Source organism: Myotis myotis, unplaced genomic scaffold (assembly GCF_014108235.1).
Source record: "Myotis myotis isolate mMyoMyo1 unplaced genomic scaffold, mMyoMyo1.p scaffold_m19_p_2, whole genome shotgun sequence".
Classification (NCBI taxonomy): domain Eukaryota; kingdom Metazoa; phylum Chordata; class Mammalia; order Chiroptera; family Vespertilionidae; genus Myotis; species Myotis myotis.
This window is the reverse complement of record NW_023416324.1, coordinates 107,290,073-107,303,973: the sequence shown is the minus strand read 5'-3', so window position 1 is coordinate 107,303,973 and position 13,901 is coordinate 107,290,073. Positions and strand designations below refer to the sequence as shown.

Here is a 13,901-nt window from a genome sequence, read left to right as displayed (position 1 = left end):
ATCAGTGTTAATTATGATTTAAGGTTTAGCTCATAAAAATTAACGCAGTTATGACATAATACTTTGAATTTTAATATGCAATCTATTTGAAGTAATTCAGAATATAAATCACAATCAGGAAGATGTTATTTTCTTTTTCCTCATATGTAGTTCTCATATGGAAAACTTACATGCTGGATTCTCTCTCTTTTTTTATTTAATTAAATCTTTATTGTTCAGATTATTAGTTATTCCTCTTTTTTACCCCCATAACTCCCCTCGACCTGGTTCCCACCGCATTCTCTGCCCTTACCCACCCCCATCCTCATCCATAGGTGTACCATTTTTGTCCAGTCTCTTCCCGCACCCTCCACACCTCTTTCTCCCCCAAGAATAGTCAGTCCACTCCCTTTCTATGCCTCTGATTCTATTATATTCACCAGTTTATTCTGTTCATCAAATTATTTATTCACTTGATTTTTAGATTCACTTGTTTATAGATGTGTATTTGTTGTTCATAATTTGTATCTTTACCTTTTTCTTCTTCTTCCTCTTCTTAAAGGATACCTTTCAGCATTTCATATACTGCTTATTTGGTGGTGATGAACTCCTTTACCTTTTCTTATCTGTGAAGCTCTTTTTTTAAAAATATATTTTATTGATTTTTTTTTTTTTTTTTTACAGAGAGGAAGGGAGAGGAATAGAGAGTTAAAAACATCGATGAGAGAGAAACAGCGATCAGCTGCCTCCTGCATACTCCCTATTGGGGATGTGCCTGCAACCAAGGTACATGCCCTTGACCGGAATCGAACCTGGGACCCTTGAGTCCACAGGCTGATTCTCTATCCACTGAGCCAAACTGATTAGGGCTTATTTGTGAAACTCTTTATCTGACCTTCAATTCTGAATGATAGCTTTGCTGGGTAAAGTAATCTAGGTTGTAGGTTCTTGCTATTCATCACTTTGAATATTTCTTGCCACTCCCTTCTGGCCTGCATAGTTTCTGTTGAGAAATCAGCTGACAGTCGTATGGGTACTCCCTTGTAGGTAACTGACTGTTTTCCTCTTGCTGCTTTTAAGATTCTCTCTTTGTCTTTTTCTCTTTGCATTTTAATGATGATGTGTCTTGCTGTGGTCCTCTTTGGATTCCTTTTGTTTGGGGTTCTCTGTGCTTCCTGGACTTGTAAGTCTATTTCTTTCACCAGGTAGGGGAAGTTTTCTGTCATTATTTTTTCAAATAGGTTTTGAATATCTTGCTCTATCTCTTCTACTGGCACCCCCATAATTCAGATGTTGGTACGCGTGAAGTTGTCCCAGAGGCTCCTTACAGTATCTTCATATTTTTGGATTCTTTTTTCTTTTTGTTTTTCCAGTTGGGTGTTTTTTGCTTCTTCGTATTTCAAATCTTTGACTTGATTCTTGTGATCCTCTAGTCTGCTGTTAGAACTCTGTATAATATTCTTTATTTCAATCAGTGTATGCTTAATTTCTACTTGGTCCTTTTTCATAACTTCGACTGTCTCACTAGATTTGTTGAAGGTTTCACTAAATTTATTGGCAGTTTCCAGAAAATTCTTGAAAAGCCTTATAAGTGTGTTTTTGAACTCTATATACTATAGTTTGCTTTCCTCCATTTCTGTCATTTGTGACCTGTTTCTTTGTCTCCGCATTTTTTATGCTTCCCTGTGTTGATAGAGTGGCTTTCTGTGCTAGGTGTCCTATAGGGCCCAGTGGCTCAGCCTCTCCAATTACCGGAGGTGGACTCTCTTGGTGCACCCCTTTGTGGGCTTTGTGCACAGTCCTGTTGTAGTTAAACCTTGATTGTTGCAGGTATCACTGGGAGGAATTGACCTCCAGGCCAATTGGCTGTGAGAATCAGCTGTATCTGCAGTGGGAGAACTTCTGTTCTGGAGACACCCTTCTGGGTCAAGACTTGCTTCAGTGGGGCTTTGGTGTTCACTGAGTCTGTCCCCTGAGTGTGTCCCTTATGGATCTGAGGAGTTGTAATCTGGATGGTCCCACTGACCACTGGGTACACTGGCTCTTGGATCTAAGGAGGTGCTAATTTAGCCTCTGCCTGAGGCTATCCATCAGGAGCCATGGAGAGATCTGCAGATTCCTCTTCTTTGTTTAGGGTTTGGAGGTACCAGATGAGGTCCAGCTGTGAAGCATTGCAAGCTGCTGTGGGTCCTTGGGCCTTCTTTTGGAAGTTCTGGGTCTCTCTGACCCAGCTGCAGTTTGTTAGGTAATTTTCAGATTGCAAAGGGCCAGGCCTTTCATATGGAAAAACCTCTGTGCACAGCTTGGGTGGGGCGGGGTCTCAGGGGATCAACAGGTTGGAGCAAGCAGCTATTGCTGCTCCTCAATCCTACCCTAAGAGGCCCCATATCTCAGTGTCCCAGTAATTGCTGAAAGCACCTCTGAGAGAAAGCCGCCCTCAAGTTCTGACCGATGCCAGACAGTCCAGTTTCTCCCTGTATGAGTCTGCATCCCCAGAGACTCGCCCAGAACTAGAGTTCAGAGCAGTGGGGAGCTTGAGACTCCCTTGCAATTGAAAAAGACAATCGTGTCCTCAGTTGCCAGCCCTTTCCACGTGCACCTCTGTACCTCTTCACTTTACTTCCGCACCTCCTCTGAGTCTCAGTGTGCTTTTCTCTTTCTTTCTAGTTGTAGAATTTCCACTCAGCCAGCCTTCCTGTGGTTCTGGATGATGTTCATTTTGTCTTTTAGTTGTATTTTTGAAGTGGTTGTGTGAGGCAGTAATTTCCAGTGTTTACCTATGCCGCCATCTTGGTTTCTCCCCCTGTGTCTCTTTTTTTTTTTTTTTTTTTACATTTTTATTTTTTAACTAGAGGCCCAGTGCACTATTAATGCATGGGGGGGGGGGGTTCCTCAGTCTGGCCTGCACCCTCTCCAATCTGGGACATTCCTCTCACAATACAGGACTGCTGGCTCCAAACTGCTCTCATGCCTGACTGCCTGATCGCCCCTAACCACCTCTGCCTGCCAGCCTGATCACTCTTAACTGCCCTGCCCTGATTTCCTGATCACCCCTAACTACCTCCGCCTCCCCCCCCACCACTGTGGCTTTGTACGGAAGGATGTTTGGAAGATGTCCAGTTTAATTAGCATATTACCCTTTTATTAGTATAGATAGTATTTCATTTATATGTAGCAAATTATAGCTTGGAAAGATATTATGATATCCAAATGAAGCTCAGAAAACAATTTTAATAACATTTGGCTGATTAACTATAATCTTGTTCTTAAAACTGCAATCATAAATACATATATATGTCCACATCTACTCTACATTTAGTGTATCAACTATGTAATTGGATTCTCTTTTGTCCACTGATACTTCTTGATGGATCTTTTTACATTTTCTACTCAACTTATTTAAAATGCTTTATGGAAAACAACTATTCATATACCTGATATTCAACTTAGACATACAAATATTTAGTTAAACAAAACAAGTATACCTTTTTATGCAACCTCATCAGAGTATGTTATGTCATGCTATATACAGAATGTGAATAATTGTGTGGAAAATATTTCACAAACATATACAAATGTTAATATTAAAATGTGTTCTGTACCTTTTTGCCCTGGACTTGGGAAGCTGATATGCTGATTTTTGTAGGGTTGCCAATACTCAGAGCATTTTTGGAACTTCATTCATGGGATCGACCTTAGAGCTAGTTTATGAACCACACAAATAAATTAGTTTTATTACTTTATTGTCACACCTCATATATTTTCATTCTCACATTCCTCACAGTTGGGTATCTTCCCCATCTCAGGCAGATTTTGCATTTTCCCCATTTCATACTATTCTTGCAAATATATATCTGAAAGGACAAATGTTTGCTGTAGATATATATTCATAGCTATATGCAAGTAGATGAAATATGGTGCAAATTCAAATAGAACATATGGTACATTACCTAGCAGAGTACTCTATTATACAAAATAGCTTCTCTAATTGAGGTGGACAGAAAATGCCATTTTTCTAAGTTTAAAGCCCACTGAAGAATTTGTATGTTAAAATTGTTTTAAAATGTAGGCTTGGATGTTTACTCTTGAAAAGATCTTATTTTCTCTAAAACACTAAGCAAAAAACAACAAAAAAAAAAAAAAAGAAAGAAAAAAAACACCCCAAAGCATCCAAAACTTATTGTTGATTCAAAACATCACAGGGAAATGTAGCTTTGAATATAAGTATTGTTAAAGTGTAGAAATAAAATTTTTAATTGCATAATTAAGGAAGGATGAAGAAATAGGGGTATGTTTGCAAAGATGTGTGAATGTGAGATAGCCTATAATAATGAAAGTTTTCTTATTCTAATTTTGATTTTCTGACTGTCTTTTTAAAAAAACCTCCTAATAGCTTTATAAAAAACAAAAATCATCAGGAGAGGGAAATGCTGTTTTAGTTTACACATACCCAGCCTGTGCATTTCCCTTTCTTTGGTTCATTGAGGCAATATCACAGCATGGCTTCTGGAAAAAAAATAAGCAAAAAATAACACAAAACACACTAAACTAGGATAGTTCAGTTAAAATACTTACTAACAAGCTATTACAGCTCAGTAGTATTTTTGTGTGTCAATTTGTGTACAGTTTTCCGTAAAGAGTTTATCATGTTGGGCCTATTCTTTCTCCAGGTGTTGATTATTGAAAATGCCTGTGGAGAAGAATCAGAAGCAACCAAACAAATTGTAAATTTTTCATGTTATAAGCAAATACATTTCCTCATTGAAATGAGTCCTAATTCAGTAATTAGTTAAAAGAAAAAAGATCTTGGTATAAATGTACCAAACCATAATAAGGCAATGACCCTAAAAATGGTGCGCCAAAGTAGGACCCATTGGGAAACTCTACAAAGACTAAGCCTTTATGTATCAATTTTATAATGAGCCTGGGTGTGAAAACTGCTGTCTGGAAGTAGGCTGTTCACTCATGTTGAATGAATTAACAGTTCCTGGGCACCAGGATACTGTTAGTTGCATTGAAACAATTCATTTACTATGGGCGTCCTGTTGCCCTTGCACACCCTTCATCTCTATAGGATCAGTTGTAATAAAATTATATGTTGCCAAGAAGCCAGATCTTGCAAATTTTAGTCAGTAGCCAAGTTAAGTGATAAGGACTTATGGCAGTTAAATAAACTGGGCTGCTTCTCTAGCCATAGCAGAAATTTTATCTTCAGTCTCTGCAAAACAAAACAAAACAAAACAAAACAAAGCCAACAAACAAAAAAATCAGAGCAAGCAAATCATCCCTGATAACAAGCCAACTAACCCTTCTTTTTAATGTGATTTTTGCAAGCTCTCTTCTTGTTCATTGTGGGGAAGGGGAAGAGAAAGGGGAAGGGGGAAGAAAAACAAACAAAAGATTTCCTTCATTCCTTCAAGCAAAGAACCAGGGAGAAAGTTGAAACCTGATAAAGGCAACACTTATGTATTTTATTTCTTACTATTGGCTTCTTTAAAAAAAAAAATGTAACCAGATTAACAACTTGGTGAAAAATGAAGCAGCAAAGTTTCATAAAAATAGGGATCATAGTTTTAAAACAAATCATGTTTCTACTGTCAACTTACAAAATTTAGAATCTAAACATATGTAATTTTTACCCAACAATTAGGTATCCCCCAAAAGTCAGGATGCTCTGTTAAATCTGGGAACATTATACTAGCATTATTTGGCTTTCCAATCCTAGATGCCTTTGTCCATTTAATTTCATGGTTATATATGTGAACTTGTATGAATATAGAGCTTATATCTCAAACTAAAGCAGTATCCAATTGTCTCATCATTAAATGATTCATCTTTAAACAAGGAGAACATTCATTGATTCTGCTAATCTTTGAAATATAGTAGAAGCCAAACTATTATAAAATTATGTTGGCTGAAATACAAAATTAACACATTGGGTTCTTTAAGCTAGGATGAGTTAGGAATAATCATCTTGATTTTCTGCTCAGCACTAGTCATATTAATTTCTGCCATCAACTAATATGATTAAATTCAAAGAGGATAAATATTTTTTTCTAACTTGCAACATTCTTACTGTTCAGCAAACATAAATTTGTCAATCTAAAATGGGTTTTCCTAATGTAAAATTGAAACTACATATGTAGTCCTGGCCAATGTGGCTCAGTTCGTTGAGCATCGTCCTATGTACCAAAAGGTTACTGAGTTGATTCCTGGTCAGGCCATATGCTAGGAGTATGGGTTCAATTCCCAGTGTGGGCCATGCAGGAGGCAGACAAATGCTTCTCTTGCTCTCTCCTTTATTCTTTCCTTTCTCTCTAAAAAATCAATAAAAATGTATTTTTAAAAAACTCAAAGTACAACAAAATGTATTCTTACATTTCCTTTTATTCCTAGGCAAGGAAAGTGTGGTGCTAATCATGTGATTTTTACTTTGTGTGTGCTTTTTTTAACTTTTTGTTTGTTTGTTTTGTTTTGTTGATAAATGGCTAGGGTCCTTATTTCCAAGGAAAGTTTCGACCCTCACATTCATATTATTTTAGAATCTAAAACCAGTGCCAAATCATCTGGTCTGTAAAATTAAAAAAATTTAGTCACTTCAGATGCTTGTCAAATTTGAATAAATTGACCAAAGATTTGGTCTTATGTTTGAAAATTATTTTAATAAGTTACTTTTGCAACATTTCAATCTGGCATTTAAAAAGTTATACTCAAAGTAAAAAAAAAATGTGTATTTTTCAATTAATGTTCATTTGGAAAAGAATATGTTGAAAACAGGTATCTGGAAGACCCCCAACATGTGCTGATGTTCAGTAAAACGTTGCTCTGAGAGGCTCGGTGAAGTGCTCTTGGAGACTGGATGTGAAAGATGGAGTTTCTGGAACTAAATTATTTGGGACTCCTGGAGTCTAGCTATTACCCTGCAGTAGATCCAGAGAAAAAAATCTCCTACTTAAATGTTCTCAAAAAGATGTCTATAGATTATTTAATTTAGCTTTTTATATCTACTTTTGACACTAAAATAAATGTAGACTTCCACTATTGATGTTTATCAAAATGTAAATTGACAGCATTTGGAGTTATAACTGGGGATAACAAAAATTGTATTTAAAAATCCATCTTGGAAAATTAATATGGAAGTAATTTACTTGTTAAGTTTTAAAAATAGTATTTTATCATTTCAGAATCAACACCAAAACAGATGCTTCCTTCTCATAAAATAAGCATGCAGTGAAAGGGTAACACATGCATTAGTCACAAACTGAGTCCGTAGCCAAAACAGTATGATGAGAAGGAATTCTCAGTATGGTGTGATGTGAGATCGAAGCCATTAGCCATATGGTGCAGTGTGAAGAGGGCCTCTGTGACTAAATAGCAGTTGTATGTTTTATGGTTTATTAAATAATTATACAATTCTAAGCAATGTTTTTCTAATTATTGACTGTTTTAAAATATTTTTGTTAATCTAGCTTCACTTGCCAGGTTGAAGGATATGGGTTCCATTAGGTCTCCATGCTTCATATTTGCTTTGTGTATAGAATGGAAATCAGTGCTGTATTGAAGATTTAGGGCACATTTCTTGTATTATATTGTGTATCATCAAGGTATGCTACAGGACATTTAGAAATATAAGGGAAACTTGCTTTTACAGTTGCCTTCCCACCTGCCACCTGTCAGTGCAGACACTGCATGTGGGATAGAGAAAGTGCTATTTTAATGTAATTTCTACAGAATGAGACAGGGAATCATTAAGACATCCAAATGAAAAGCAAAACATTCAATAAAATATCTGGATATTTTGCTATGTGATGGTGTGTCGGTACCTATTTGGACACTTAAGAAAAAATTGCAGACATTATCCTTACTTGTTTCTATTTATAATTTTTCCTCTAAGTAAATTTGTATTGCATTCATTTGTTTACTTCCAAATTATATGGCTTTGTCAGTTGAATTACACTTCATTAAACAATCAGAATATTCTGGCCCCCACTAGACAATTACTTTGATATAGTATGATGGTTCTGCAAGGTGGGTTCATTGGAGGACTGGCTGCAATATCATGATTAAAGCAGCAAAAAAGCTGTGATTGTGCTATGCCCAAAATGAGTCCACAGGACAGCTGCATCTGCCACTTAGAGATATGTTGTGCCTCAATGAAATGCACTCTTTTGCTTGCATAAGCCCAGTATTGGCCAAAGGAGTTTAGAATCTTTTACAAATGGGTGTGTACTTTTGCACCCAATGGTGTTGAAGACATCTTAGACTTTTGAAAATCTAATTTAGAGTTTGTAAATAATAGTTGGGTAAAAACTGAAAAGTGAAGCTAACCCAGGTACAATATTGACATTGAAAATAATAGCCAAGGATCTTAGTGCAAAGTTACTTCAACATTTCTCTGCCTCTGTACTTAGAGGCTAAAATAGCATTATTATATTCTGAATATCTTTTATAAAATATTTTATTGTTTTTGATAGGCTATCATTTATACATATTCATTATGCTAAGGTTTCTATCATATTCAAAGAAGAAAAATAAAAGGAAATAAATAGTAATTATGAAGGCTATTTGTCAATATTTCAGTCCCCTCCCGTCAGATACATAGTATTTCCTCACATCCTTGCTGTTGATCATGGCCATGAAACCTCTGTATCCAGTGAAACTTGGGGCAAAAATCTTTACTAATGGACATGCAATCCACAATGGCATCTTTCTGCTAACACAGTGACCGGGGACATTCCAGATGGAGGAAGCTCCTTCAGCCTCAATCTGATGGGCAGAGGCTCTAGAGGACATTTCAGCCCTCTATGGATGTGCAACACAAGTAATAAATCCATGATGCGTTAAACCACCAAGATATTTACGGTCATTTGTTTTTTGTTGCTAACAAAACTAGATCATAATAGCTGTGATTTCACAGATATTAGTGCATAGGACAAGGCTAACTGTAAACATAATATTTAAAGTCATTTTAATAAATAATGTTAGGCAAATCAGAATATTCAGCGCCTCCTGCCCCATTTGTGAGGCTGGTGTGTTATGATGGTTACCAATGACCTCCTGAGTTCACTGGGTCCCTGGGTGCATTTCAGACAATGATCATTCTCTCTTCCCACGCTTCTGCTCGTGAGCAGTATGCTGGGTAAACCCAAGTGACTCAAACAAATATTCTTGTTATCTGGTGGAATAAAGTTTGGAAAGCACTGATATATATAGAATCCATGGTATGGCAAAAATCAGGCAGATGATGTTGGTGAAGAATGAAAGTTTGGAAATACTGATTAAACATAATAGTTGAAGAGAAAGCAATTGATGAAATCTATCAAACAATTTCTAGTTCCCCCTTTACTTGGCTTGTGTACACATTTGCTAATCCATGCATGCATCCGGGCAGCCAACCAATCGAAAGTTATTTTTTAAAGGTCTGTTTTAATGATTTTAGAGAGAGAGGAAGGGAGAGGATAGAGAGAGAGAAACATCAATAAGAGAGAGAAACATCGATCAGCTGCCTCCTGCAAGCCTCCTACTGGGGACTGAGTCTCAACCCAGGCATGTGCCCTAACCGGACTGAGAATCGATCCTGTGACCTCATGTTTCATGGTTCACTGGGCCACACTATCTGGGTTCAAAATTTTCTGAATGCCTACTGAATGTTACTTGGACTGTCTCTTTATCCCTCCAATAATCAATATTTCGATGGGAAAGGAAAATAATTAATTGCAATAAAAATTTAATAAGTGAATTACAAATAAATATGTTCCAAACAGCCCTTGGTGTTTAATTTTATTTAATACTCAGAAGAACTCAGTGTGTTAGATAATATTACTTTCAGTATATATCAATAAAGATAGGGTTCTCAGAGAACTTCAATAATTTCTTTTATGTCCTAGTACTAAAACATATTTAAAAGAGTATTTAAGTGAGAAAAACATGTGCACATTTATAAAGACCACCTTTGTTTATGCCATTATCAAAGGTTTCCTGCCACAATGGTGTGTCCTCTGCTTATCATAAGGCTGTATACATAATGTTAGAATTCCATCCATTGTTAGGATTCCCTGAGTTGAGATCATATTTAGATTCTGTCCCAAAAAGTAAATAGTAAATTTTTCCATTTTGGGATGTACTCGCTCTCTCTCTCTTTCTCTCTCTCTCAACACACACACACATGCACATACGTACATATGTACATACACACATATATAACAGTTTGGAAGGAACCAAACTATTCTGAAACAGTATTTTGTCTTTGTTTATATGTCCTTGAGTTCAGTAAAGGAGACTGCAGTATGTGTTGGTAATTCAAAGGAGTGTAGCCTTTTCTGAAATGTTTTGTTTTCAATAATAAATTTAGATATTGTTATGAACTTAAATTTATTTTTAAAAAGTCATGTTCAGTTGTCTAGATGGATAACAAATGGCTTATGATGCTACAGTTTTTGAGACAGTCATTTTGCTTCAGAGAATCCTTGATCTAGTCCTCCTTAGCAATGACTTTCTTCTGCCTTGTGCCATGAATCTTCATCCTTCTTTCTTCATTTGTGAATGAGAGAAGGGCTTGCCCCAGATCACATATAAGATTTCTGTGGCTCTAATGCAGTATGATTGTGTTAGCTTTTGGAACTATTGGGGCTGTTAACTAGTCTGATGCTCATCATGTTTTAGGGGCATGTGCATGGAAATGGAAATTTTAAAGTTGACTGCAAGATCACATAGCCAATGACAGAGGCAGAATTCTGTCTGTGTCTCTTTTCAGAGGGTTCTTTTGTAATGCATTGGGCAGCCTCTCATTGGTCAAAGTATTTGGAAAACACTTGGGCTTACTTCTCAGTTTCTGATATATATTTTAAATGATTTGAATTAGTACATCTGGTATAAATATAACACTGAATATTTGTATTTATTACCAGATTATTTGTAGTACTTGATTCCACACTTTTTTCTCAGTCTGGTATTTCTGCTTCTCTCTATGTGTGTATGTGTGTACACACAAATGCTGAATGTTAGAAAAATACTGATAACAAATGGCTTGTGATTTCCTCTCCCACTGTAAAGAAAGAGAAATATCTTAAAATAGCATAGCAGCACAGCTAACTATTTCTCACTTTGGTAAACAAATAGTGATGGAAGATCAAGGAGAAATATAGTGTCATGGGGTGTTTATGAGTAATTCTGGGGATAATACATTAAGATTGTATACGTTGCATCTATATCTTACATTTCCTAGAAATAGTTCTAAAGGAGCACCCAAGAATAATGTTTGCTGTGACACACAAGGACAGTGTATTAATTGCACAAACATATACTTAGACATCAAATATAGAAATAAAAATTAATTAAGGAAAGATGCAGAAGTTCATGACAAGTTCTCTAAATCTTCTCACAATGGCAAATATTTACATTCTCAGCCTTTCTTCATTATAAAAAAAGCTATCTTTATCGATGGAAGCTACTGGCAGACTGCTGAACCAGTTATTTTACTTTATCTGGCATTGCTAGCAGAGATTCCTCTTTCATTTCTGCCAGCATTTGTAGTGTAAATGAGGAGCAACCTATCATAAAATAATGTAAAGAAGTTCAAAGGCAGCCATTCCTAATTCATTATGAGAAAATGTTTTTGATTATGGTTAATAATGTAATCAAACCAGAAACCCATCTAGAAGTTGTAGTTAAATAACAAAATTACTGCAAACATTACAGAGTACATAATAGACAGTAATATGGCAAGAAAGTTTTGGACATATGAAAACAAGAGGCTAATAAAATATTTGCAAAGAGCTATGTGATTTATATTAGAGTACTATGTTTATTATCCTCAGAAAAACAAACCAGTGTTGCAATGGAAGATTTAGAATCAAGGCAGGAAAAGGAAAGCGTAAAAGGAAGAATACCAAAACCAAAGGATTCACTTTAAAAAAGTCTTTGATTTCATTCTTTAAAGACCAATTACTTTTCTGTTCCCTGTGGGAGAAAAAGAAAACATTCTTCTTCTTAATAACAAAATCATTCTAAGACATTTCTGATTCATTTTATATTTAGCAGATTACAGCTTCAGTCATCAGTAGGAAAGAGCCTCACAAAATGACAGGCCTGAAATCATGTCCTTTGATTGCAATTGACAGAAAAAGCATTTAAGGTAAAGAAAAAATATTTTATTCATCTTTGATTACACTGTGATGTGATTTGGTGACATAATACAGCTGGAACCTGAGACAAAAAAAGGCAATAATTCCTACTTGAGAGTTTGACATGATGTAGCCCTTTAGTTGTCATCCTACCAATGCCTCCAGCTACAATAATCTCTCTGATGGCAGCTAGAGAATATATATATATATATATATATATATATATATATATATATATATATATATATACACATAGTGTTAGAATTTAAAAGACAAACAGCTCTAAAATACCATTTCCATTTGATTGGACCTAAAATTAAATCTATTCAATTTAAACACTTTATGGTACAAAAATAGCCTCATTTAAGCAACACTTTCCTAAAATAATAGGAAATAAATGGTTTATACACAATAGCTCTCTAAAGAGATGCATTCTTTGGGATATCAGTGACTGAGTTCATGTTTCAATCCATTCATATAAATTGGTTCTTATTTTTATAGTTTACTTGATATTTCTCTTCTCTCCCTTTTTCTGACTCATTCACTTTTCTGACAGAATGTTGCCATCATATTTTGGCATTTAACAAAAAAGTACATGCAAATGTGACAGCAAATAATGTTAGACAGTTGATAAAGTTGTATGTAGAAAATAACATTTATTTATCTGATAAATATTACTGCATTAAATAAATTTATAGTCGCCGAAACCGGTTTGGCTCAGTAGATAGAGCATCGGCCTGCGGACTGAGAGGTCCCAGATTCGATTCCGGTCAAGGGCATGTACCTGGGTTGCGGGCACATCCCTAGTAGGAGATGTGCAGGAGGCAGCTGATCGATGTTTCTCTCTCATCGATGTTTCTAACTCTCTATCTCTCTCCCTTCCTCTCTGTAAAAGATCAATAAAATATATTTAAAAAATAAATAAATAAATAAATTTATAGTCAAAGATTTGAATGATAACCATGCACATTGATCTGAATTTTTTATTACCATATTAAAAATAACTTCACAAGTTATTTGCTAATATTCATATTTTAAAAGATCTAATACATAAACTAATGAAGGTGTGTTTCGTGAGAAAATTAAAAGATTAGAAAATGTGCAAAAGAAATCTTTAAAATAAAATTAATTTGATAATTTTTTAGAGATTTGAAAAGTTTATATTTATATCTTAAAGTCATATAGTGAGACTACTAGGCCAGAAAACCCATTGCTTAGCAATTTTTTTAGTGATTAAGAAATAAAATAAAATTTAAAAAGAAAAGATCTCCTGAATTTCACAAGTGTGAATGTATAGTCATAAGGAGAATTAAATGAATAACCACCAGAGAGTGACTTCTGATGAAATTACATTTTCCAAAGAAAGATTAAGAATTGTCAGTGAGGAATGATATTAAACTGATAAGAACAGATACTACACTTGATCTTAGCCAAAAGGCCGAGAAGCGATGAGGAATGATATTTACATATGTAAATCAAGTATTTAAAGCTGCAAGTTAATTGTGTCTAGAAATGTCAGACTAATTATAAACTCATGCTGTATATACCTGAATGCCCCCAAAGATGTTCGAAAACAAAAATTTAAATTTATAGAAGGTTGTTTTAGTGATTACAAATGGACTCTATTAATCGGACCTTTAAGGGTAATGTACATATCACCTACAGGTGCAAGCCAGAAATTGTTCAATCTCCCATGAAAAACATGCCCAATGTTCCAGTTCAGCTCAGACTTATGGATTACCTTGTTGCCAGTGAGTAGCTTATAAAAATGTTCCAAGACAAGAAATAATTATAGAAATT

At 35.3% G+C, this 13,901-nt stretch overlaps 1 pseudogene; it reads right to left on the bottom strand.

The window, feature by feature from the left end:
• Nucleotides 1-13,392: 13,392 nt before the first annotated feature.
• On the bottom strand, nt 13,393-13,551 carry LOC118678074 (annotated as a pseudogene).
• Nucleotides 13,552-13,901: the final 350 nt, after the last annotated feature.